Here is a 23,050-nt window from a genome sequence, read left to right on the forward strand (position 1 = left end):
CCCAACAAAGAAAGATGCAAGGTAGAGAATTGAATTGAATTGAATGATGGCATTTCGAGTTGGGGTTGGGGCACCTTTTGAGGAGTAAGCCTACAGAACAAATCGTATATAGAAAACGGTATCAGCTACAATCATAGGTTGTATAATAACATTAGGGCAATCATTGGATCAAGAGTTGAATGATGGCATCGGGGGCCTTGCAGGTGGGGGATTACTCGATTCAAGGATTGGGGATTGATGGTTGAGTTGAATACCCTATTTAGCTTTATATGAGTTCAGTTGAAGGAAAGCCCTCGTTAGCTTTCCATGAGTTCAGTAACCTCTATGGTATGCAGATGATATTATTTGATTGGCTTACAACTAGGGGTGACCCTTCAGTTGAGTGAGGATGATATTAAAAGATTGGCTTAGAACTAGGGGTGACCCTTCAGTTGAGTATAGGTATTCACCCTTGAAGAGATTAGATTTATGTCGATGTTTTCGTGTGCTTCCAGAAGGCGATTGGTGTCTTATTGGGGATAGCTGGTTGTCGATGTTAGATTGAATTTCCTTGAGTAACCTCGTGAGTGGGCTTCGAGTGTCAATTGAGATTGGGCTTCGTTTACTGGATTGAAGGTTCATTCAGCTCTCTCTACGACTTAATTCCGCTCTCTCTACTCAACGATCATTCAGCTCTCTCTACGACTTAATTCCGCTCTCTCTACTCAACGAGCAATCCCAAATACTGGAATACCCTTCTCGCCATAATAGGGTCTTCTCTTCTCGAATATAGCTTCGGTGCATGGTAGATAGGGCTCTCTCCACTACAGGTGACGGCTATATTAGGGCCCTGTATATATATTGGCAAGTCAAGTCTCAACTCTCTGCAAAAGCTCATTCGCAATGATCCGCAATTTAACTTTATTAGGGCCCTAAAATCAAGTCAATTTCGCACTCTCTTTTCCTTTTCGAGAAAATGCTAGGTTGTGTCCCTGTTGCACGTGAATGATAAAAGGAAGAATACGCTCTTGTCGCAATGGAATCCAGCTGCTATTGCTAGAAGAGAGCTTGAACTGGCTTTTGATGACAATGAGGATCTATTTAGATAGAAGTAGTCTCTTGGTTAGATCACTGGGTTTGAGTTGAGTATTGTATTTATATTGATCTGGGGATGTAACTATCAGTCGATGTAAGTATGTTTTGATTTTCCCTTCTCTTCTCTTTCTTAGAGATCGGACCTCGCTTCGTGGCTGTCGACTAGGATTTCTTTATATGAATTTTAGGTTTTATATTTAAGGTAGGCGCGAACTTATATTTAGTTTATAGGCAACCGGAAAGACAGAAAGCCCTTGCCCGGCCCATCAAAGAATCTATTTAAATCCGTAAAAAAGAGTTCACGTCGCCAAATATATATACAGGGCCTCTCTCCTCGACCAATCTATCTCTACCAATCAGAAAAGGAGCATCAGAAAAAGCATCAGAAGAGGGCTTAAGGAGCAGTCATCCGAGGTAGGTATGGTAGGATTGATTCTTGACCGTTAAGATCATATGCATATGTCCGGACCAGAGTTGTTTAGGGTAGACCACGCAATAAGTATCTTTTATCCCCGTCGACTCGTATAACTAATAAGCCTTCCCTTGCATTGAATTATCTGTTTGCTTCCATAAGAGTAAGATAAGAGTAGTTTAGGGCTAGACCACGCAATAAGTATCTTTTATACCCTTGCATGGTCGGGAGTACTTTGAGTATATATCTTGCCTATCGTGAACGGAGTATATATCTTGCCTATCGTGAACGTGCCTTTCCTAATTTCTCTATATCCGAAAGAATATCATAAGTCAGAGTTGCTAGACCAGAAACAGAACTCGTGGAGCGCAAGGAAAGCAATCCAATAAGTAGTTGTGGCTTAGACCCGAACAGACTTTACTAATGCCCAGGGTGCACACTTTTTCGGTTTAGGTGTACGTGAATGGAAGGACTGAACTAAAGGGTTAAGGGTCCTAAGGTAAGACAATCGCAACCGAAGGGAAATAGAAAAGAAAGAGCCAATGCGCCCACTTACTATAATTTGTATTAGCAGAGGGTTTCTTCCTTAGAAACAACCTAATGCAAGGAGAAAAACTATCGATAGGGAAGACAACCGCACTGGGTCGGCCCTTACGGTTCATTTAGATTGAACACGTCAGATACTGCCGCACTTACTATAACAAGAGTTGAACACGTCATCCATATAGTGTATATCCGTCCTCTCGTTCACTACCATCATTCAATCTATTCAGACTATACCAGAATAGTGCATATATTATATATAATCTAAGAGTACAGAGCACAAACAACATATAATCTAAGAGTACAGAGCACAAACAACAGACTATGGACAAAGAAAGGCACCAAGACATGTAGAAGGCACCTAAAGCTGCATTGTACGGGTTCAGTTAATTGAATGTGATCTCCTCAAGGGAAGGAAGTCAAAAGGCACAATACAATAAAATAGGGTAGAATTAAGATAAAATAGGGTAGAATTAAGCCCGACACTAAACGCTCAACGGACAAAACTATACGCATCATATGAAATACCTCCCTCTTTGAAAGGGTATCCCTCCCTACACCTTCCGGTCGAGCTGATGAGAGGCTTGCTTGGCTTTAACTTAACTATAATAGTAGTAGGGGGTTCGACAAACTGGAAAGGCAGGCGTTTAATTTGGTAGTCGGAGATTCGACAAACTGGAAAGGCACCCCGTAGTCGGAGATTCGACAAACTGGAAAGGCAACGCGTAGTCGGAGATTCGACAAACTGGAAAGGCAACGCGTAGTCGGCTTTGAATATAAGTGTCAAAGTCAAGCCAAGAAACCTTGACGAAGGCAAAAAAAGAGAGTCCGGGAGCTAACCATCAACCTTAAGGAGTTGTTACGGAGCTTAAGGAGTTGTTACGGAGCTTAAGGGACCCGTTGCGTCACGAGTTGAATCAGTTGTTCTTGTGCTTGATTGAGCTTTTCTCAGGTATTAGGGTAGGTCCATCCAAGTAATCTTCTTAAGTAAGTCAAGGGTAAAGAAAGAGAACCTTAGTTAGGGATAAGTCAAGGATAAAGAAAAAGAACCTTAGTTAGGGATAGGGAGCGCACCCACTTGAACTTGAATTGCTGACTGGCACTGAACGCTTAGGGAATACAAATAAGACAGGTTGCCTGACCTTAATCTTTATATGTAATTGTTTTCAGAAGAGTGAGAATATTAAGTTAAGGAAATGCCTACCTGCGAGATCAAGTGCAAGGGTATGAAAACTGCTCAACTGCTCAAGGCTAGGGTAGCTCAACCGCATGTCCGGTAGTACCATATTCTTTTCCAAGAGTAGATAGACCAGGAGTGCTTCCACTTTATCCAAGAGTAGATAGACCAGGAGTGCTTCCACTTTAGAGTCAAGGTTTATTGGATCTTTAGAGTCAAGGTTTCTTGGATAGTGAAAGAAAGGGCACTTGTATTCAGAGAGTCAAAAGAGTGACTCCTCCACTTCATAAGAGAGACCAGACAGACCTTAGGAATGTTCCCTTGAGTTGGTTGGTCTTACCTTGAAAGAAAGATCTTACCCGCTCGAAGCTAAGAGTTGAGGTCCCTATCCGGAACCCCGTGCACCAGTTTACTTGAAAGAAAGATCTTACCCGCTCGAAGCTAAGAGTTGAGGTCCCTATCCGGAACCCCGTGCACCAGTTATAGCATATTTTCCAACGTCGTGAAACTAATGAACTGCTGCTGGTAATTCCAATTATCATATGCCATTCACTACTATTATATTAAAGACACTACTCTTATATTAAAGCTTAGGCAAGCCAAGGAAAACAGGAATCTCAGATAGGCTCTTGGAACAGAGTCAAAAGACCCACACAGAGGTCCCGCAAATCAACATACAGAGTCAGTCTTAGAACGAGACCCTTGTAGTAGCCCCTCTCGGAACCTAAGCGGATTATAGTAGGGCGAATATTTTAATGGCATTGCATACCTACGTCGTGAGGAGTAAGGATTGGCAGAAGGCACAGAATAGTAGGGAATTTGAAGCAGATGATATTACCTGTTTTCTACTCTATAAGTCAGAAGAAACTCTATTTTTCTTTTAAGAAGAAACAGAATTACCTGTGTTTTCTTTTAAGAAGAAACTCATTCAAATGAAGCAAAAGAATTAGACCCAAACTCAGCTGGAGAAGCAGAAGCCGAAAACCCAAACTCAGCAGGAGGCCAAATCGGAAGCCCTTTCGGAAGCCATTTCTTAAGCAATTTCGGATGCGACCTTAATTTGACTTTATATAGGCGGATGACTTTTTAACGGCTAGAAGCGACCTTAATTTGACTTTATATAGGCGGATGCGACTTCAATTTGACTTTATATTAGGCCGAACTTTTCGGATTCCTTCTTTGCATAAGCAATTTCTGATGCACTTTCTGAAGCAATTTCTGATGCCTTCTTTTCAGAAGCAATTTATGATGAATCAACTGAATCTACTTTCTTTTAAGAAGAAACTGAATCAACTGATGCATCTGCCCCAACTCCAAACTCATCAAAAGGCTAAGCCCCAGACTCATCTGCCCTTGGCTTTGGCTTTGCCTTTGCTTTAGCTTTATCCTTTGCATTTTCCTTAGCCTTATCCTTTGCCTTTGGCTTTGCGCTCCAAACTTCTCTGTCTGTCTTTCTTTCCGCACCCGTGCTGCACCTTTCCTTTGCATTCATTAGTTCCTATCCCTTACTGCTTTCCTTTGCATTGACTGCTGTGGTCTTCCGTTGACTCCTGTGGTCTGATGTCGTTCTGTCTTTCCTTTCGAAGTCAGAAATACCTTACGAGTTTGGCTTTGGTGGCATCTCGCTTTTGTTTGGTTTTTTTACCCCCTATAAACTAAATATAAGCGCGGAAGTCAACTTTTGTTTCTTGCTTTTCTTTTACCTGGCATATGCTCGGAAAAGATCTATTTTACGAGTGCCTACCTTAAATATAAAATCGAAGAGCTGAGCCGCCTATACTAAATATAAGTTCGAAGGGGTGGCCGCGCGCCCGACGTGAGTCTTCTAGCTCAAGGAAGGGCTAAGATGGAACATACTCTACTGAAATAGAATAGAAAGGAAACTTCAACCTAATCGACTTATTATTATATTAGGGCTTCTACTCCCCGAAGGTGACTCTACGAATCGTAATTCCGCTCTAAGTGACTGCCCTCTATTCTCAACCCCAGTTGCCTACTTTCTCTCCTCCCCTCTTCGAAGTCTGAAAGGAACTGACTTTAATAGGATAGTCTACTCGTATATAAGAAGTTCTATAACTCCCTTCAAGCTCTGTTCTGAACTCGAAATGGCATTTCTAACTCTTTTCAAGACGTGGGAATTTCTTATATACTGGGGCCTAAGGTTTTAGATTGACTATAAGACCCCTTTTCGTATCTCGAACTTCAATCCCTGAACTGAAGTCTTTTGAATCGTGGGAATTTATTATAGAATTTATCTTTCTTTAGGGCATAACATTAAATTCCTAAGGTTTTAGATTGACTATAACAACTCTTTTCAAATCGCATCTCTAACTCTTTTGCCTTTGCATTTGAATTTGCATTTCCATTCCTTTCAATTCCAAACGAAACTGAATCACCTTTCTTTTTAGAATCACCTGAATCAACTGAATCACTTGAATTACCTGAATCAACTGATCCAAAAGAAGCGGACCCTGCCGGAGAAGCCCCAGCTCCAGGTGCAGGTGGAACTCAAAATTCCCTTTCTTCGATGAATTAAGTTGTAAGGCGAATTTACTTGACTATATTAGGGGCGATTTCTCTATTCCTGTTCGCTCTCTCTACCTGTCATTCCTGTTGTTTTCTCTCTACCTGTCTTTGGTATACCTTATCTACTGAAGTCAAACCCGCCAAAAATAGAAGTACCTGGGGAATTCTTTCTGCTCTGGTAACTCAATTCCTCCAATCCAGGACTCCCAATCGACTGAACTTCCAATTGGAGTAGATGTGTATTTCTAGAAGGTATTTCTTATAATTCTACTCCAAGAGGTGGAACAAGAGGTGCAATAACTCCAACTCCCTTCTTCTTCGATTGACTCCTCAGGTGCCCTTTCTTTGATTTTAATATCGTATTTTGACGTTGCATTTGGAAATTATAGTAAGGGTTGGTGGCATCTGTTGTTTCCTGTGGTCTGGAGTTGAGGGTGATTTTACATATGCCTACTAAATAGTTGTTCGAGTGCCTAAAATTCATATAAAGAAATCCTAGTCGACAACCGCGAAGTGTAGAGTTGAACTCAAATGCCTGTCTTTGAATCTCAATTCAGCTCTCTAAACTCCCCTTCCCCTCTTACCTGTCTTTGGTCTCTACCTGTCTTTGAGTAAGGAAATTGAAATCCATACTTATCTACCTAACAATCTAAATCTACATCCCCAGATCAAAGGAAAGACTATTCTCCCCTCAAGTAAAGGGTGCCTCTCCTCTCAACCCTTTGAATCCAATCCGAAAGGAAATTGAAATACCTATACTCTTCTATAGGAAATTGAAAGAATAAACTACTCTTCGTAACTGAATTCCCCTCTACAGGAAACCCTCTACCTGTCTTTGAGTAAGGAAACACAAACCCATACTCTATAGGACTTAACTCAACTCTACTCCCCTCTTTGAATCTCTATTCAGCTCTCAAACCCTATCTTCTATTCTGCACTGAATTCACTACCCTATGGTGTCTCTCCATCATACTATAAGAAATTCTCAATTCACTACCCTATGGTCAACTTCTATCTCTATCTTCTACGCCCCCCTCGGAGGGCTTAATGCCTAACACCCTTTCTCTATACTCGCCTAAGACCCTATCTCTAAAGTCATCTGAAGAAAATCCCCTGTACAGGACTCTACAATGGTTGGGCATTCGAGAGCTCAATTGTTTGAGTGTTCCTCTATACTGAATGAAAACGAACCCCTCCGGGTATGCCATTTACAGTTGTAACCAAATAATGCAATCGAGGACTCCCCCTTCGGTTCCCTTATTCCTTTCCTTTGAATTAGTTCCCAACCCTTTGTTGCATTCCTGTGGTTCCCTTTCTTTTATATCGTATTTCTGTCCTTTTCGATCGATACGTTGGATCTGTCGATACCTTCGCCCCTTCCCTTCGTTCAGCTCTTCGCCAGTCGACTATCGTCTCACGTTATATGATAATCCTTCCCTTCGTTTCTTCTCAGCTCTTCGCCCCACAGCAACAGTCGTAAATGGCTCAACGGCCATTTACTCTTACCTTATCAATATTAGTCGAGCATATCTGTCTCTACAATCCCCCTTCCCTTCGTTCAGCTCTTCGCCCCTCGCCCTTCGGGCGAGCTCAATCGGTTGATTCCCAAAAGTCATGATGGTATTGCGCTGCCTCCTTTTGTCGGCCCTTCCCTTTACGTTCAGCTCAAACAGCTCTTTCCCTTCCATTCACTCCTGTCGTCTTTCCTGTTGTTGGTTTTCGATCGATACCTTGGATTGCGCTGGATACCTGCCATCATTCAATTCACTCCTGCACCTGTTGTTTGCAGCTGGCATTTGGATCGATACGAGGCATTCTGTTTCTAGCTTTTCTTTGACCATGCATATGTTGTTCCTGAAGGAAAGATATAGATGAAGTAGGGGTGGCCGGGAGGTTACCCCTAAGTTCATCCTCTAGGTGAGGGAAGGTCGAAGCCTGAAGGATCAATCTGCAAGAGAAGAGAAACGAAAACGCAACCCAATCTCTAAATCTACAACTTCCAATCCAGGAATCACGAACCCCTCTGGGTATGCCAACGACAGTTCGAAATACCATAATCCCTAATCCCAACTTCAACTCCAAACTCATCAAAAGGCTAAGCCCCAGCTCCAGGTGCAACCTACTTCTTCGATTGACTCCTCAGCAGCCATTTCTATCGATACCTGAGCCCTATTCGCTCTTCTGTTCTGCAGTTGCTGTCATTCCTTTTGTTTGATCGATACGAGGCATCTGTTGTTGGGTTTGGATACCTTGCATTTGGAAATTATAGTAAGGGTTGGTGGCATCTGTATTTCTTTCTATCCGATTGCCTATAAACTAAATATAAGTTCGCCCTGTATATAATATAAGTTCCCTAAAATTCATATAAAGAAGTTCCAGTCGGTGGCCCCGAAGCGAGGGAAAGGAACTTCTAATACTATATTTATATAAGCTATTTCTTTCAATGAAATTCAATTCTACTCCAACTCCAAACTCAGTAGAAGCCCCAGCGGAAGGTGCAACGAACTTATATTTAGTTTATAGGCCCTCAAAAAAGCATACCTCCTAGGACCCTTCCTAACCTCAACCCCAGTCGAAGCCCCAGGTGCAACCCGTCCAACAGCCCCAGGCGCAACCGGCCACCGACCGATTACTTCACACCTCAGAGCATACCATTTACAGTAGTTCCCAACTCCATCAATCCTTGAATAAGAAACTAATTCGTAATTTCCGACCCCAGACACCCCCTGCCGGAGAAGCCCAAGGCGAAACCTCAACCCTAGGAGTCTAATACCAATTCTAAAGGAATCCAATTCACTGAGCTATCGATCCTTTTTTCGTATCGAGATCACCTAAATTACTTATAGCGTTTCAGAACCTGTCCTTTCGATCGATTGATTTGAAATAGCGAAGCAATTATACTGGTAATAATTTAAGGCCAAAGAAAGTCAGTGGTCTCTAAATGGCCTAAAGCCATTTACGCAACTATACTGGTAATAATCTGCTGTGGAATGAAATAGCGAAGCAATTATACTGGTAATAATTTAAGGAGAGGAACTGGTCAATTGAGATAAGGATAGGAACTTGACTTTCTCTTAGGCATTGAAAGAGCCTTGAAGACTTCGCTTAGGGGAATTGAAATTAGTATAAAGAACTTCATAGAGTAGAGACCTTTTCATTGACTTCAAGAGATTAGGGTGCTTGAAGACTTCGAAGAGGGGAAGAAAGAATTCAATAGAATAGAAAGGAATGGAATGGGAATCGAACAAAGGAGAGGACAGCTGATAAGGAGAGGGTATTGAATATAGTAGACAGATGCTTTCAGACTTCGAAGGGGGGTTGAAAAGAAAGAGTATAGAGAGGGATGACTATCTACGATATGGTGGTATTTGCTTTTAGGGCGATTGTATTGATTTGATTTAACTATCTTCTTTATCGATAGATTTCAATCCTTCCGGGCATATACCCATAGTAAAAGAAAGTACTGAAAGATCCAACGTATCGAGAGAACGAAGAGAACGAAAGGGAAGTTACTGCTCCTAGGAGAGAGGTATTTCAATAGCCTTTAGGATTGGATTCGAAGTGCCTTCCTGACCTCGAAGAGGTGAAGATAGAGATAGAGAAGTATGGATTTCAATTTCCTAAGGATAGTAGAATAGTTTAACTATCTACGATATGAAGGTAGAGAGGGGCATAAAAGTGGAGATATCAATTTCAATTTCCTTTCACTTCTATAGATTTAAGGTGCTTTCAGTACCTAGACCTTCAAGGAGATCTAGGACTTCAATCGGGGTTACCAACTCCCACTAGGCAACCTCTTCGCCTGTCGGCTCAGCTCTTTCGCCCCTCCTTCATCTATATGTCTTTCTTTTCCGGACCTATGCCCTGGTCAAAGAAATGACTAGAAACAACAGGACAGCTCAGACCTGAGGAAGGGAAAAAGAAAGGGATGCAATCGAAAGAGAGCGAAGCGAACGACAAGAAAGAGAGTAAGGAAAGAGAGTCCTTGAGCTTACGTATGAACTTCGGTTCACCCTCCCCTTATCAGGGGAGCGTATTCATTCCACCTGGCAGCCCCTTGTTCCTCAAATAGGTCTAATTCCGACCTATGCCCTGGTCAAAGAAATGACTGAAACAGCGAAGACTGAACAACAGGAACGACAGCAAGCAACTTCAGACCTGAGGAACAGAACGACAGGAAAGATAGTAAGGAATGGAATGATGGAATGCAACAAAGGGAAGGGAAAGGGGATTCCACAGAAGGAGCTAGGGCTTCAGCAGAAGGGGCGAAGAGCTGAGCCGTTAGGCGAAGGGGCGACGTGTAGACGAGCCAGCGACCGATAGGTCGATTGGAGACGTAAGGATCGAGCTCGACTGATAAGGAGAGGGTACCCACTGGAGATGGATATAGATAGGTGAGACGATAGTCGAATTGGCGAAGAGCTGAGCCGTTAGGCGAAGGGTATCCCCTGATAGAGCTCGAGCGTATGCGAGAGGGGCGACAAAAGGAGCCAGCGACCGTAAGGTCGATTGTAGACCCGGATATGCTCGACTGATAAGGAGAGGGCCGACTACAAGAGTATTGAGGCAGCGCAATACCATCATTACTTTTGGGAATCAACCGATTGAGCTCGCCCGAAGGGCGAGGGGGATTGTAGACTAAGATAGAGCTCGACTGATAAGGAGAGGGGCGACGGAAAGAATAGCAGTAGTTGAGCCAGCGCAATACCATCATTACTTTTGGGAATCAACCGATTGAGCTCGCCCGAAGGGCGAGGGGCGAAGAGCTGAACGAAGGGAAGGGTATCCTAAGATAGAGCTCGACTGATAAGGAGAGGGGCGACTAAAAGAGTAGTTGAGCCAGCGCCATACCGTCATTTAGTTGGGAGATCGTAGACTTAGATATGCTCGACCATAAGGGAGAGGGTATCCCTGATAGAGCTCGAGCGTATGCGAGAGGGGCGACTACAAGAATAGCAGTATTTGAGCCAGCGACCGATAGGTCGATAGTAGGAGACAGATATGCTCGACTGATAAGGAGAGGGGCGAAGAGCTGAGAAGAAACGACAGGGAAGGGGGATTGGAGACGTAAGGATCGAGCTCGACTGATAAGGTAAGAGTAAATGGCCTAAAGCCATTTACGACTGTTGCTGTGGGGCGAAGAGCTGAACGAAGGGAAGTGTACCCACTGGATATGGATATGGATATAGATAGGTGAGACGATAGTCGAATTGGCGAAGAGCTGAACGAAAGGGAAGGGTAAGTTGGAGCTTCTACTTTTGGAGTTAGAGTGAAATTTTAATTTCAATAAATATAATATATAAATAGACAGATGCAGCTATCCTAGGTGCAGAGAGCTGAATTCAGATTCCTAGAGGTCAGTAGATAAGGTAGCCATTTGAACTGTACTTGAGGTCAGTCGATTGGGTTTGACTAGAGTAGACCAAGGAAAGAATCGAAGAAAGAGAAGTTCCTGCTCCGTTTGAGAGAGGTAGATGAATTCAACTTCAAAGAAAAGGGTAGGAGTTCAAAGAATTTCTTTGATCTGGGGTTGAGTTCAGTCGATTGTGAATAGGTTGAAGTTTCCTTTCACTTCTATTGAAGTATAGGTGTTCCATATTAGACCGTCCTTGATCTCTAGGACTTCAATCGGGGTAACCTCCCGGCCACCCCTCCTTCATATATGTATTCTAATTCCGCACATATTCACTGGTCAAAGAAATGACTAGAAAACCAACAACAGATGCAACCAAAGAAAGGAAAGGGAACCGAACCGAAAGGAACTAATGAAATCGAGATAGGAAGGAAAGGAATGAAAATAGCTCGCCCGTAAGGGCGAGGAATGAATACGCGAACACCTGATAAGGGGAGGAATGAAGAAGGTAGCGAGAGAAAGAGAACCGGAAGGGAAAGGAAGAGAACGATTTCAAAGGAGAGGGATGTCGATTTAGAGTGATGGGTTTAACCTGAACCTGAAGAAGGCGTAGTTCCACCTGAAGTTGGAGTTCTTGGAGTTTTATTGCATTCATAAAAAGACCTTATATAAATACAAATATGCAACTACTCCAATTGGAAGTTGGAGATACCAAAGGTAGAGATCGAAAGGAAAGGACAGCTGAGGGGAGTAGATAAGTATGGATTGGGGAAGGGTTTCCTGTAGAGGGGTAGGAGTTTAGTAGATGGTCTTTCGTAGTTTTGAATATACCTAAGACAGATAGAGTTTAGGGTTTTGAGTTCTGTAGGTACGATAGCTCAGTTGAGTTCCTATAGTTTAGGGTTGAGGGGAGTTACATTGACTTTAGAGTTAAGGGTTTTGAGTTACAGGAGAGGCAGTTGGGCATTTCTCCCTCCTTGGGTGGCTATCATGTTCGTAGTCCCTAATTGATCTACTTTTGAAGCACCTAATGATGCTACTTTTGTCTACTTTTTTCAGTACCTAAAGTCTCTATTCTGCCCTCTTTCTTTCGAGGTCCTCTAAATCTGCGTACTCAATTGAGCTCTCTCCAACTGCAGTCTCAGTGGAAGCTCCTGCTTCCCATACCCAAGCTCTGGTGCCCTTTCTTTGATTGACTCCTCAGGTGCCGATCGAGACCTTTCTGTTTCAGTACTTTCTTTTACCGCGCATATGCCCGGAAAGAAAGATCTATTTTAAGGAACGATGGGGTTTCCTCGTTGGTAACCCCTACTTGAGAGACTTTTTCAGCCTCGAATTGAGAGACTTTGGCAGCAGCAGCTGATTCTACTTTTGCGACTTTTGAAGCCCCGAATTGATCTACTTTTGTAGCTCCTAGAAAGCAGCAGCTGATGATTCTACTTTAGCGACTGCATCCCCTACTTGATCTACTTTTGGAGTACCTAATTTCTCTACTTTTTTAGCTCCTGATTTCTCTACTTTTGTAGGAACGGATTTCTCTCTACTTTAGACTTTTGCAGTACCAGTAGCTGCCTCTTTAGCGACTTTTGAATCCCCTACTGAGTCTACTTTAGCCCCAACTTAGGAAGCCCCTACTTTCCTCTACTTTAGCAGCCCTACCAACTGAGTCTACTTTAGCCCCAACTTTTGAAGCCCCAAAGGATTCTACTTTTTTAGGAGCCCCTACTTTCTCTACTTTGTGCCGTACCGAATTTCTCTCCTTTTGCAGTAAGGGATTATTCTCCTTTTGCTACTGTTGAAGCCTCAACAGAGGCTGAGACTTTAGGACCAACTTTTGCATCAACAGAAGATGATACTACTTGAGGAAGAAGTTTACCAGCCCCAGGGGATTTGACTTTTGCTACTGTTGAAGCCTCAACAGATTCTTCTACAGTAGTACCAACTTCCCCATCCCCAACAGAGTATTATACTTTAGGAACAACTGCCCTACCTGATTATTCTAGTGTTCATTAGGAACTACTTTTCAAGTCAAGAACCAAAGGATTATACTTTAGCTACAGCCCCAGAGGATTCTAGTTTAGGAACGACTTTTGCCTCAACAGAGGATTCTCTAGGAACAACTGCCCCAGCAAATTATAGTATTACGCACCAGGAACTCCGTCGGGGTCAGCCCTATCTAAAGGAACTGCAAGCTAAAGGAACTGCAAGAGCAGCAGCCCTAGCTACTCTAGTAGCAACAGTAGGAACAGTAACGTTTACATTTCTTTTTTTAGGCCGCGTCAGCCCTATCTAAAGGACCTGTAACATCAGTAACAGTAGCAACTGTGTCAACTTCAAAGGCAGTAGCAACAGGAACTGCAACAGCCCTAGTACCAGTCACTTCAATAGCCGAGGACCCAGCAACCCTAGTAACTGCAATAGCGACACCTGAGTCTCCTTTATCTCCTTTTGCAGTACCGAAAGGAACTACTTTTCAAGCCCCGAATTGAGAGACTTTTTCAGCCCCGGAAGATTCTACAGCCCCAGAGGATTCTACAGTAGGAACTCTTTTTGCACCAACTGAGGGTGCACCAACTGAAGGAACTACTTTCTTTAGGAACGACTCCAACAGCAGCCCCAAAGGCACCAGCCCTAGCAACAGCCGCCCCAACAGCAGTAGCCGCCCTAGCACCAGTCACTTTCAAGAGCAGGAGTGAACTTTTGCAGCCCCAAGTGAGTCTCCTTTCTGAAGCCCCACCTGAGTCTACTTCTGAAGCCCCCGATTCTTCTCCTTTATCTCCTTTTGCAGCAGCCCCGACTGGGGCAGTAGCGGAGTCTTCTACTTTAGGAACAGGAACTACTTTTTCAGTACCGAAGGGAACTCCTTTAGCCCCACCTTTTCAAGCCCCGAATTGCTCTACTTTTGCAGTAGCTAATTGATCTACTTTTGCAGTAACGGATTTAGCGACTTTTGCTACTTTTTTTTCAGCGGCAAATTTGCTCTACTTTTGCAGTAGGAAATTGAGCTACTTTTCAAGCACCAAATTTAGCTTTTCAAGCACCAAATTTGGGTACTTTTGCATTAACGGATTCTTCTACTTTTGCCCCTTTTTCAACATGAAAAAGTGTCGCAAATGCGAAGTATAGAAATATCTCGATTCGCTGTTTTGAATTTCTTCAACTCGAACCCCATATGAGTAGTCTTATGTGCGTGGCTGACTAGTATTATGTATGTGGCTGAATAGTCTTATCCATGTGGCTGACTAGTATTATCTATGTGGCTGAGTAGTCTTATCTTGGCTCCGGGCCAATTTTAATGGTTTCTCGATATCTTGAAAATTCTCTTTTATCAAAGAAAATTTAGATCAACTTTTGGCCCCGTTGCTTAGGGCAAATCCAATTTTGAATATTTTGTCGCAAATCCAAAGAAAATTTCTCCTTGCTTTTATCAAAGAAAATTTAGATCAACTTTTGTTGAACTTCTGTACCCATGTAAAAGAGAGTTTAGGCTCCAAATACGGTGTTTTCGCCTTCGTCCCTTGCTTGTGTCCCTGTTGCTTAGTCAAATGAAAACCCTTCTATTATCAACTTCCCTCGCCGCCCTAGCCTCCCATGCCCCCGTAACTGCATCAGCCGCCGCATTAGCTTCAAAAGCCATAAGTAATATAAGTGCCTGAAGTGGTGTTTGGTCTCTACTTTGTTTGGGTCTACCGGTACTAGCTCCTCTGTAGTGGGTTTTCTGTCCAGCCATAGTGCTTGTAATTGTTTTTATTATTATGTCCTTTGCTTTGGTGTAGCTTCCCTTTCTAGTAAGTAATTATGTCACCTGTATATATATTTCACCCCACTATATATTAAGTTCGTAATACCAGTAATTCGCTAGCTCAGCCATTGACTTTGACCATTCACGCGTTAGGGTCCCCAACCCCAACCAAACTGACTTTTATTTAGGGGCCTCGAATTCTAACTGAACACGTCCGGCTATGCCATTGACAGGAGTTCCCAAATAATTCAATTAAGGAATTGAGAAAACTGGACACGTCCTGGAATGGAAGATAAATACCAGTTATTGCTAAATAATTCAATCACAAATTGAAAGGCAAATTGGAAGTCAGACATTTTCCTATTACTATTCTGACTCCTACTCCTTTCTCTCTTTCTGTATTCCTTGAATTTCGCTCTCTTTGCTGCTGTCATTTGGCTGTCTTTCGGTACTCGACCCCGGATTCAAAACTACGAAAGATCCTCTGGTATGCAGTTGACTCCTCTGCCATTCAATCCGCAGTTGACTCCTCCGCCATTCAATTCGATACCCAAGCCCCATCATTCAATTCTTGGCTGCTGGCCTTTCGCCTCTTCGACGCGTCCTTCCTTCTCAATGCCCGGGCATCCATCCAATGCATGATTTTCGATAGCAATTTCATTTGCGGTAGACTCCCACCCAATCTCGATTTCACCCCGTCGTTATCATAATCACTCGGCCCAAGCAAGAAGATCAGTATACGTTTTGAATAGCCATTATAGTAAGGAAAGATCTTTCGTAGTTTTGTAGAACGACTTGGTGCTAGCATTTAGTAAGTAAGTTTGTGGCAATAAGATTCAAAACTACGAAAGATCTACCCTTAGTCAATATTAGTCGAGCATATCGGCTCTACCCTCAGCGGATAATTACCAGTATAGTTGCGTGAATGGCTATTCAAAACTACTCGACAAAATACTGCTGATGGGGAAAAGCAAATTCTGTCTTACTCCATTGTATTTGTATAATAGAGAGGCCCCTTCCCAACTTAAAAGTTCAAAGGATTCAACTTTTGTTCAGCTCTTCGCCCCTTTCCCCTTCCCTTCGTTCAGCTCTCCGCCCCTTACTTGAATGAAAGCTACCCGCTACCCGGTTAATACTTCACAACTTGAACTTCGAGATCATACTTTTAAGACTTGAACTTGAACTTGTAATTTCCTAACGCTCAAGGTAGGAATTCAAGGGACGAGTGATAACGAGGGATCGTTTTATAGTTAGGTTTTAAGCCGACCAAAGGAAAGAGTCAATGGAAAGAGTCAATGGTACACCATTGTAGACGTAGGTATGCGTGCCATTTAGATATTCGACCTGGTGCTTCATTTAATAGCCCCCGAACCCATCAGCAGTATTTTAAATGAAAACAAAAATTCAATATTAAAATACTGCTTCTGGGCCGAGCCGAGCTGGAGCGTTTGGAAATAGAAAGTCATTTCATACAAAAGTGCTCTTTCCTGTAAAGTCTCTTCTAGAACAGTTCTAAATAGCGGAATATAATAACGAGCTTGAGCGTTCGGATAAAGAAATGACAAGTATTAAAATAGAAAAGTGAGATTTCAAAATTCTGCTGATGTTTTTTTTTGGCGTATCTTTTGAACTTTATGCCAAAAACACGGGTTTTACAACTTTTGAGAAATTCAGTTCTTGATTTCCCTGCGAAAATTAGAATTAGGCCAAAAACACGGGTTTTACAACTTTTGAGAAATTCAGTTGTCCATAAGATTCTGCTGATGTTTTTTTTGGGGCGAAAATCAGAATTATGCCAAAAACACGGGTTTTACAACTTCAAATACTCAAGATGGGGGAAGATTTAGCTTTGGGGAAAGATTCAAATCATTCTATATTATATTAAGATTAAAAACGACTCAACAAAATACTGCTGATGGGTTTTTTAGGCCGTGGGAAGTACTCGACCAGCAGGAGCGGGAGAGGAAGCAGACAAAGAAGGATAGAGAAAGAATAAAGAGAAATATAGTATCAACCAGCAAACCAATGCCTTAAGCCACTCAGCCATACCTCACAGCAAGAGGTCGTGAATGGCATTCAAAATTACTTATATTCAACTTTAGGAAAGTCGAGTCAAATGCTGATCTCATGACTCGACAGAAGAATTTTTGACTCGACTTTTATAAAGAAAGATATTTTGAACAAACATCAGCAGTATTTTGTAAGAAAATAAGTAAAGAAAAAACTGGCTTTCGAGTTTCAGTTAGGGGTTTTCAGTTGAGGAAGAGACCTAACAGCCACTTCACGGGGTTCCAGTTCAGGAAGAGACAGACCTCACACTTAAAGGGTTTCAGTCGAGGAATAGACCTACCACTTATTATTAGGAATATAGACCTACCACTTAAAGGGTTTCAGCTGAGGATTGATCAGAAAGAGTAGTGCACAAAACAAACCATCTACAACTGCAACAGCAGCTAAACAAACTATTTAAGAGTACCGCTCTTAAGGGTTTGAGTTAGGGGAGTGAGTTTCAGGGAGGGATGTTCGGCATAGGTGATCAAGTGAGGACGGGGCAGGACCCAAACTAGGTACACCATTTAAACTAGGTATACCTTACTTCGGTTAGTTAAACTAGGTACACCTGACTTAGGCATAGGGCAAAAAGTAAGGACGCTTCAGCACCCACACCTGACTTGCATTTAAACTAGGTACACCTCACTTGAGGAGAGTTCATCAAGTAAGGAACGTTCAGGACGGGTAAGGAACGTTCAGGACGGGTTAGTTAAACTGGGTACCGCAAAGAAAGATTCAACTACAGAAAAGAGGAGTCCATCGAAGAAGAAGGGAGGTCGGAGAAAGATAGATTCAGCAGGATGATGGCATTTCGAGTTCATGAAGTGAAGTTAAGCTTGGCATTAAGAGTTAGTGAAGTTAAGCTTGGCATTAAGAGTTTAGGTTTTCGAGTTTAGGTTGGGGACCCTTTTGTTGTATGATTCAATTGCGTATAGAAAGAGAGAGATGGAATTGATAGCATTGATGGATTCAAGGAGGGATGGAATTGATTCATAGATTGATTCATAGTTGGATGAAAGGAGGGATCGGATTGGGTATTCGACGATAACGCGTGAATGGAAAAAGTCAATGGTGTACACACCATTTACGACCTGCTGCTTTGATGGCCATTCACTTACGGGTATGGACTTTCTGTTTTAGATGGACTTTCAGGTTTAGCATGACCAGCTGCTGGATGGGTGAAATTGAGATTCAAGTATTGAGGATTCCTCTATTTACGATTCCGGCATTAGGTATACCCGGAAGGGGGAGTTGAGGATGAAAGGATTGATGGCATCATGGGGTTAGCCTTGGGTTGGGGTTTTTCCTTTGGTTGGTACCCCCCGATTGGGTTTGGGTCTGTACTTTCTGTTTTAGCATGACCAGCAGGATAGGTTTTCAATTGAGATTCAAGTATTTGAGATTCCTAGATTGAGGATTAAAAGATTAGGTATACGATTCCGGCATTAGGTATACCCGGAAGGGGGAGTTGAGGATGAAAGGAGGGATAGCAAAGATTGATAGTTCGATTCGAGGAGGGAGGCCATTGAAGGCCTTTCGAGGAGGGGTTTACCCTTCTTTCCTTGGGTTTAGATATGTCCTTTAGGGTTGTGTCTCTGATTTGAAGCAATCAGCTTGATATTACTATTACTACTACTACTCTCTCGCTACTACTCTCTCGATTTCTCGACCCGCGAATTCCGGTTGTTTGAGATCGATACCGGAGCCCACTCCTAGGGGTATGCAGTTGAATCGGTCTTTCAGGACTCTACCCCACATCCCCACCAAATTCAAAACTACGAAAGATCCTTTCCTTCCTCCGAAGTTGACTCCTTTCTTTATGTAGCAGTTGACTCCTTTCTTTCCTCCGAAGTTGACTCCTTTCTTTATGTAGCAGTTGACTCCTCTGCCATTCAATTCGATACCGATGACTCTTCTTTTCTTCAGTTGAACTCGACCCCTGATTCTTCCAGTGACTCTTCTTTAGAATCCGCAGTTGAATCTGTCTTTCAGGACTCTGCTTCCAATCGCCTATCGGCTCACCTATAGTAATAGCCTTTCTTCCATTGACTCTTATGCAGTTGAATCTGTCTTTCAGGACTCGATTTCCTGGCATTTCGCTGTCTTTGTTGGGTTTCTTTCCGTACTCGATTTCCTGGCATTTCTTTCTGTCCTTGCTTTTACCACGCATATGCCCGGAAAGCCTGATGTCAGTTTCAAAAAAATTTCTTGCATAATGGTTAACTCACTAAAGATAAAGAAGAAAGAGAGAGGAGGAAGTATTTCAATTGAGAGAGGGGATAGCTGCTTCGCTTCTCTTGCTACTGTTCCTCCAGTTCCAGGTCAGTCTAATGGGGGTCGGTTGGGATATCCTTTCAAGAGATCTCACTTTCCTTTCCGCCTTCAATCCATATGGTTTATTACCGCCCCGTGGGGCAATCAATCCGCTTGTATCAATACCTTTCCATCCGGTAGGAGTGCTGAGGCAATCTATCCAGTGCGAAAACCAGTTCCCCAATTTCTTGGGTTTGTCGAATACCTTAGATTTTGAAGGAAGAGGCAGTATCAAGTACTGTACCATCTGTCCCTGGCTCTAATGTTGAACCAGTAAGTGTCCCTTTTTAATAATAGTAATAAGGTAAGCGAGAAGGAGCGAGAAGAGAAGATATTTCAAAATTCTATAACCGCAGAAGACAGCTAGCACTCGAATCAAGCAAGCCAGTTTCCTTCGTTTAGTCGAATTCTATGTGTAAAGCATGGTGCACATCCGGTCTGACTCTGACTCTTATCCTATGCTATTGAATTCGGTCTTAGCTTAGCTCTTGTGCGCATGAAAAAACGTATCGGACAGCACTTATGCCATTAGCGACTACGGAAGGGGGAAGACTACTAGATCCTAAAAAGATTCTTGGAAAGAGCAGCGCTACATGAAGAGCCTGACTACACTAGATATTCTAGGTATCGGTCTTCTAAGACCCTAGAGAGAGTGAAGAAGGAATGATTTGACTCCCACTCCTAGCGTGCTAAGCCGTAGTATGCTTTTCAAGAAGATCCTTCACAGTGTGCCAAGCCAGTTCTTCCCCGGAAAGAATGGATTTCTACCCTTGGAGAGCTAATGGTACTGGACTGATAGCGCACTGATTGAACCGAGACTGGACTGAGACCGCCAAAAAAAAGAATATAAGTTTTGGGCTTTTAAGAAAATACTGTTTGAATTCAAAAGACTGCTGATGTTGATGAGGCTTGATGAAAAAGGGGTGGGTCTCTTCCCTTGAGCTCGGATTTACCTTGGGCAGATAGAATTAGACTCTTAGGTCCCGAGTCCCGTATATTCTTTTTGCCCACCCGACGCCGAAACTGACGCGACTGGCTAGAACGAGTGGAACGCCCGTGCAACTCACACTAGCTATTCGGAACTATAAATGAAGACAAGAGCCGACCCGGGTTCATGGGATCCTCTGTGCCCTGTATCGAATTCACTAAAGCAGCTCCTGAAAAGAATGAATTGACATCCAGAAGGACTCCTCGACCTTTATTACTGCTGATGGGTTTTTGTGGAAGTTGAACATAATCATATAATCATATAAGAAAGTAATACGATCTTTCGTAGTCAATACAAAATTCAAAAGAAAAGAGTTTCATCAATGAGAGTCTTTATTATTCCTCCCTTACTAAAATAAAATATAGTTTGTCCTCCCGGAAGAGTTTTTTTAACTTTAGAGCTTGAATGAAAGATCTTAGGCTCCTATAACCGGCTTCACGGGAAATTACTAACTCAAATCCCACAAAGTTATATATAAGGGAAGCGCTACTGGGTAGAGCTTTCTCGTTGAAAGATATTTCTTGGTTCACTATCAACCATTACTAGGAATTCTCTCTTCGTCATATACCATTCGTATTTATATATAACGTAACCGAAATAGTTGAATATGAATTATATGTTATATAAGAAATGAGTCTTCTTTGTGGAGCTCCCGTTGGCAAAGTGTGAAGTCGAGCTACGGATACTTACGGATATTATAAGTATAAGAAGTCTTCTTTGTCTTTTCTTTGTGTAGCTCTTTTCGTTTGTAGCTCGGTGATGGGTATTATCTGGGTTAGGGACCCCCGCCCAGCCCATCACCGAGTGGCTGGGCTATTTCTGTCCTCGCTATTCCATTCCTCGCTATTCCATTCCTAGCTATGAAATTCCGTCAGAAGGTTTAAGCAGGAACCCTTTCCTTTCCGTCAAGAAGGTTTAAGCCGGAACGCTTCTATCTCAATTTCATCTTTTCAATTCGGGAGACTGACGAACCAGAGAGTACTGGGTCTTCTCTCTCCCTGCCCTCAATAAAAGACATTCAATCACGAGTACAACTAGTTGAATTTGAAGGATTATCGTGGATAAGGTGAGACGATAGTCGCCTAAAAAACCATCAGCAGTATTTGAAGAGCTGAACAAAAGTTTCATTCTTTGAACTTTTGGGGCGAAGAGCTGAGCCGGTAGGCGAAGGATTATCATATAAGGTGAGACGATAGTCGATTGGCGACGGAAAGAGTAGTTGAGCCAGCGACCGATAGGTCGATTGGAGACGTAAGGATCGAGCTCGACTGATAAGGCCAAAGAATACACATCAGTATTAATCTAAATGGCCGTTGAGCCATTTACGACTGTTGCTGTGGGGCGAAGAGCTGAACGAAGGGAAGTGTACCCACTGGATATGGATATGGATATGGATAGGTGAGACGATAGTCGATTGGCGAAGAGGACCAGTTTAACATCTCATTCAAGATAGAGTGAGTCATCCATCCAATTCCTATGTTCACAGAGGTTCTGAAAGAAAAGATTTTTGGTCTGTTGATTCGGAATCACGCTCTGTAGGATTTGAACCTACGACAGAGGGTTTTGGAGACCCACGTTCTACCGAACTGAACTAAGAGCGCTTTCTTATCAGAGTAGATACGATTGTAAAGAAAAATGATTTTTGTACCTTCACTACATCTTGCATGCATCTAGTATCAAACAATTCATAATTTTGAATGTCAAATTTGAATCGATCTTCACCTTCGTTACTGCCCAGAGGAGAAGGTAAGGATGACTTCATTGGAACCCGTGACATTTTGTATCCAAAACAAGCTACCAAGCTGGGCCACATCCCTTTCAATTGGTCTACACTACGGTGTCATTGTAGAGAATCTCTGCCCTCTTTTCCACATCGTTATTTCCTCCATCGATATCCAATTTCTCTTGCCATTTCTTCTTTTTTTTTGGTTTTGATTTCTTTATATACTCAATATCATCCCGCCGCTCCTACCAACGCTTACTTACTTATGAGCGAGGTTCAAAAAATCAGCCCTTTGAATAAGCCCCGATAGAAATAGTTGCATGCGAATCCCAATTCCGTGTAAGCAAGCCCTGCCGCCAGCTTCCACCCAGACAAAAAGGATGAGCGCCTAGCGCGAAAGGTTGCTTTACTAAATAATATAAGGGGCGTTAGCGCTTTAGTTTGAAATAAGAGGCGGAGCTTGAAGAAGCGAAGCGAGCCTAGAGTAGCAGCCTATTACGTTTTTCTTTCAGAACCTTGACTTTCTATTCTATTAGTAAAGCGCTAGCGCCCCTATAGAGTAAGGGTCTTCTGCCTGCTATCAATGAAACCGAAAGAAAGGCAAAAATCCAGTGCGTTTTGTATAGATCGAGACTTGTAGCTTGATTCTTTAGTCATTCCATACTGGGAAGAATTGCAGGAAATCGTTCCATTCTTCCTATTTCTCAATGATATCCGACGATCAAGACAATTCCCGTGAAACTTTTTCATTTCATAGAAGTTCATTCTGATTCTTACAAAGCAAATAGCATTTCCTATTTCTTTGTCCCCTGGACTGGATCTATTCTTCTTTTTAATTATCCGTCGCTACGCTGTTCCCAAGGACTGGGAAAATCGAAATAGCTAAATTCTTGGGTCATCTCAATGGGTTCAGAAACCACACGTTTCTCTGGATCAGAATAGCGTACTTCCACATATCCACTCAGAGGAAGGTCTTTTCGTAATGGATGACCCTCGAAACCAGAATCTGTTGATATACGGCGTAGATCCGGATTCTTGATGGAAGAAAGACCAAACATATCCCAAACTTCTCGCTCCCACCGGCCGGCTGATGGAAATATATGATCTACCGGAAATATTCGTGTACAAACCAGTGCAGACGATACAG

At 42.7% G+C, this 23,050-nt stretch overlaps 1 long non-coding RNA gene and 1 other non-coding gene across 2 annotated transcripts; one reads left to right on the top strand and one right to left on the bottom strand.

Annotated features, from left to right (window-relative positions):
- The first annotated feature begins 10,454 nt into the window (after positions 1-10,454).
- LOC122037608 lies at positions 10,455-21,816 on the top strand. Its single transcript, XR_006127681.1, has 2 exons — positions 10,455-10,824; positions 21,457-21,816. It is a non-coding gene; the product is annotated as an uncharacterized LOC122037608 (long non-coding RNA).
- On the bottom strand, positions 21,708-21,781 carry TRNAW-CCA. Its single transcript has one exon. It is a non-coding gene; the product is annotated as a tRNA-Trp (tRNA).
- Positions 21,817-23,050: the final 1,234 nt, after the last annotated feature.

The sequence above is a fragment of the Zingiber officinale genome, unplaced genomic scaffold (genome assembly GCF_018446385.1).
Source record: "Zingiber officinale cultivar Zhangliang unplaced genomic scaffold, Zo_v1.1 ctg68, whole genome shotgun sequence".
Lineage (NCBI taxonomy): Eukaryota > Viridiplantae > Streptophyta > Magnoliopsida > Zingiberales > Zingiberaceae > Zingiber > Zingiber officinale.